Source organism: Triticum urartu, chromosome 7 (assembly GCF_003073215.2).
Source record: "Triticum urartu cultivar G1812 chromosome 7, Tu2.1, whole genome shotgun sequence".
Classification (NCBI taxonomy): Eukaryota; Viridiplantae; Streptophyta; class Magnoliopsida; order Poales; family Poaceae; genus Triticum; species Triticum urartu.
In genome coordinates, this window is record NC_053028.1 from 630,743,707 (window position 1) to 630,748,758 (window position 5,052).

Genomic DNA, 5,052 nt, shown 5'->3' on the forward strand with positions numbered 1-5,052 from the left:
TACAACCATAACGGGTGGCGTCATCCTCCCCGTTGAAATCCCACATGGGGTGGCCTCTATATTGAAGTGGCTGCACCCCCCGCATAGTGCATGCGGCCATGACTCCAATCATGGTTAGTCCGGAATGAGCCAACAGTCTTATCCGGCCCATCAGGTAAAGGACGTCTCTGTCGCTTTCTCTCTGAGAGCTCCGCGGACGCCAGCTCAAGCGTTTCTTCAATGGAGCACTGTTGAACTCAGGGAGACCGGCCGGGATAGGGTCCGGTAGCAGGACGTCATCTATATAAAACCATTCCGAAGGCCAGTCCTCGGACGCCTTCTTCGGGGTTCCGGATAGGTATCCGGTCCCGGCGATGCGCCATACTTCGGCTCCGCCCACTTGGTATATAGACCCCTCTTTAGAACGGGGCACCAGGCAGAATAACCTCTTCCACAGCGCGAAATGAGCCTCAACGCCTAAAAATAGCTCGCAAAGGGCGACGAAACCCGCAATATGCAATACGGAGGCGGGCGTGAGGTTGTGCAGCTGGAGGCCGTAGAACTCCAGAAGCCCGCGGAGAAATGGGTGAATTGGAAATCCCAGTCCCCTTATTAGATAGGGGACGAGGCACACCAGCTCTCCTTTAGAAGGATTGGGGGTGCTCTCCGCTTGTTTTCCGCCATTATAGGTGGCGAGACCGGCTCGGACCGGGACCATGTATGCCTGAGGGAGAAATCCCTTGGCCTGAAGTGACGCTAACTCACTATGCGGGATGGTGCAACTCTCCCAGTCTCTGGGTTTGGGACCGGAGGGGCGAGGGGAGGAGCTGCGACGGCTGGTCATGTTGGAATGGACCTTTGCTGTAAGCGCTCTGATGATAACTTGCGGAAAGGAGAAGATGTGGTTTGGACCTAAATCCCCATCCCGTTAAATAGGCGGCTCGTTTAAACGGCTAGGGGTGTGGATGTAAAAACACCCCGGCTTTTCGCATTCGTTTGAACACGTGGAAGACGGCCATTATTGGGCGTGGAAGCCGAGGAGCACTACATTACAAAAATCGGACATTATTCCTACAGGTACACAAGATTTGGAGAGGAACCCGCCTTGCAATGCCGAACAATCTACGCGCCGGACTCATCGTCATTGAAGCCTGGTTCGGGTGCTACTGAGGGAGTCCTGGATTAGGGGGTGTTCGGGTAGCCGGACTATACCTTCAGCCGGACTCCTGGACTATGAAGATACAAGATTGAAGACTTCGTCCCGTGTCCGGATGGGACTTTCCTTGGCGTGGAAGGCAAGCTTGGCGATGCGGATATTCAAGATCTCCTACCATTGTAACCGACTCTATGTAACCTAACCCTATCCGGTGTTTATATAAACCGGAGGGTTGTAGTCCGTAGGCAATCAACTCCATACACAACAATCATACCATAGGCTAGCTTCTAGGGTTTAGCCTCCTTGATCTCGTGGTAGATCTACTATTGTACTACCCATATCATCAATATTAATCAAGCAGGAGTAGGGTATTACCTCCATCGAGAGGGCCCGAACCTGGGTAAAAAACATCTTGTCCCTTGTCTCCTGTTACCATCTGGCCTTGACGCATAGTTCGGGACCCCCTACCCGAGATCCGCCGGTTTTGACACCGACAATCATACTCATGAAAGATATTAAAAAGGTGAAGCGTATGAGACAAACTTAATTCCATTTTTTTGTAATTTTATTTTATAAACTAAACTAGTGATAAAACACGAAACTAAAAGACTCGATTGCAAGTTCTAAAGATATACCATCAAGCGCTAACCTCCCTGGCAATGGCGCCAGAAAAGAGTTTGATGTCTACTACACAACCTTCTTCTTGTAGACGTTGTTGGGCCTCCAAGTGCAGAGGTTTGTAGGACAGTAGCAAATTTCCCTCAAGTGGATGACCTAAGGTTTATCAATTCGTAGGTGGCGTAGAATGAAGATGGTCTCTCTCAAGCAACCCTGCAACCAAATAACCAAGAGTCTCTTGTGTCCCCAACACACCCAATACAATGGTAAATTGTATAGGTGCACTAGTTCGGCGAAGAGATGGTGAAACAAGTGGTATATGGATGGTAGATAAAGGTTTTTGTAATCTGAAATTATAAAAACAGCAAGGTAACTAATGATAAAAGTGAGCGTGAACGGTATTGCAATGCGTGGAAATAAGGCCTAGGGTTCATACTTTCGCTAGTGTAAGTTCCCTCAACAATACTAACATAATTGGATCATAAAACTATCTCTCAACATGCAACAAAGAGTCACTCCAAAGTCACTAATAGCGGAGAATGAACGAAGGGATTATGGTAGGGTACAAAACCACCTCAAAGTTATTCTTTCCAATCAATCCGTTGGGCTATTCCTATAAGTGTCACAAACAGCCCTAGAGTTTGTACTAGAATAACACCTTAAGATACAAATCAACCAAAACCCTAATGTCACCTAGATACTCCAATGTCACCTCAAGTATCCGTGGGCATGATTATACGATATGCATCACACAATCTCAGATTCATCTATTCAACCAACACAAAGGACCTCAAAGAGTGCCCCAAAGTTCTACCGGAGAATCACGACGAAAACGTGTGCCGACCCCTATGCATAGGTTCATGGGCGGAACCCGCAAGTTGGTCACCAAAACATACATTAAGTGAATCACGTGATATCCATTGTCACCACAGATATCCACGGCAAGACATACATCAAGTGTTCTCAAATCTTTAAAGACTCAATCCGATAAGATAACTTTAAAGGGGAAACTCAATTCATTACAAGAGAGTAGAGGGGGAGGAGAAACATAAGATCCAACTATAATAGCAAAGCTCGTGATACATCAAGATCGTATCACCTCAAGAACACGAGAGAGAGAGAGAGAGAGATCAAACACATAGCTATTGGTACATACCCTCAGCCCCGAGGGAGAACTACTCCCTCCTCGTCATGGAGAGCACCGGGATGATGAAGATGGCCACCGGAGAAGGATTGCCCCCTCCGGCAGGGTGCCGGAACGGGTCTAGATTGGCTTTCGGTGGCTACGGAGGCTTCTGGCGGCGGAACTCCCGATCTATTGTGCTCTCTGGAAGTTTTACGATACGTAGGTATATATGGGTGAAAGGAGTACGTCGGTGGACCGAAGGGGGGGCCACGAGGCAGGGGGCGCGCCCCAGGGGGGTGGGCGCGTCCCCTACCCTCGTGAGCACCTCCTTCATCTTCTAGCGTAGGGTCCAAGTCTATCCGGTAGGTTTCCTTCCAAAAATAACTTCTCTAGTTGATTTCATTCCGTTTCGACTCCATTTAATATTCCTTTTCTTCGAAACACTGAAATAGGCATAAAACAACAAATCTGGGCTGGGCCTCCGGTTAATAGGTTAGTCCCAAAAGTAATATAAAAGTGGATAATAAAGCCCAATATTGCCCAAAACAGTAGATAATATAGCATGGAGCAATCAAAATTTATAGATACGTTGGAGACGTATCAGTGGACCGCTGTAGATAAATGGGGGAAGGTGATGAAGATGCTTGTGAAGATGACAGAGGTGTTGGTGTAGATCACCGTCACACGATGATGGCCCCGACGATGTTCCGGCGCCATCGGGAGAGAGGGGGAGAGAGCCCCCCTTCTTCTTCTTCTTCTTCCTTGACCTTCTCCCTAGATTGTTGGGGATCGTAGCAGAAATTCAAAATTTTCCTACGTGTCACCAAGATCAATCTATGGAGAGACTGGCAACAAGAGAGAGGAGTGCATCTTCATACCCTTGAAGATCGCAATGCGGAAGCGTTACAAGAACACGGGTGGTGGAGTCGTACACGCAGCGATTCAGATCGCGGTCGATTCCGATCTAAGCGTCGAACAACGGCGCCTCCGCGTTCAACACACGTACAACCCGGTGACGTCTCCCACGCCTTGATCCAGCAAGGAGAGAGGGAGAGGTTGGGGAAGACTCCGTCCAGCAGTAGCACAATGGCATGGTGATGGTGGAGGAGCGCGGTACTCCAGCAGGGCTTCGCCAAGCACTACGAGAGACAGGAGGGAGAGGGGTAGGGCTGCACCAAGAGAGAGATCAAATCACATGTATTCGGCAGCCCCCAATACCTCAAGTATATATAGGGGAAGGGGAGGGGCTGCGCCCCCATCTAGGGTTCCCTCCCTAGGGGTGGCGGCAGCCCCAAAACCCATCTAGGGTTGCGGCCAAGGGGGGGAAGAGGGGGGCGCCCTAGGGTGGGCCTTAAGGCCCATCTGGACCTAGGGTTTGCCCCCTTCCCACTCTCCACGCGCCTTGGGCCTTGGTGGGGGGCGCACCAGCCCACCTGGGGCTGGTCCCCTCCCACACTTAGCCCACGCAGCCTTCTGGGGCTGGTGGCCCCACCTGGTGGACCCCCGGGACCCTCCCGGTGGTCCCGGTACGTCTTTTCGGATGACCAAAACGGGACTTCCCATATATAAATCTTTACCTCCGGACCATTCCGGAACTCCTCGTGACGTCCGGGATCTCATCCGGAGACTCCGAACAACATTCGGTAACCGCGTACATACTTTCCCTATAACCCTAGCGTCATCGAACCTTAAGTGTGTAGACCCTACGGGCTCGGGAGTCATGCAGACATGGGCCGAGACAACTCTCCGGTCAATAACCAATAGCGGGATCTGGATACCCATGTTGGCTCCCACATGCTCCATGATGATCTCATCGGATGAACCACGATGTCAAGGATTCAATCAATCCCGTATACAATTCCCTTTGTCTATCGGTACGATACTTGCCCGAGATTCGATCATCGGTATCCCAATACCTCGTTCAATCTTGTTACCGGCAAGTCTCTTTACTCGTTCCGTAACACATTATCCCGTGATCAACTCCTTGGTCACATTGTGCACATTATGATGATGTCCTACCGAGTGGGCCCAGAGATACCTCTCCGTTACACGGAGTGACAAATCCCAGTCTCGATTCGTGCCAACCCAACAGACACTTTCGGAGATACCCGCAGTGCACCTTTATAGCCACCCAGTTATGTTGTCACGTTTGGTACACCCAAAGCATTCCTAC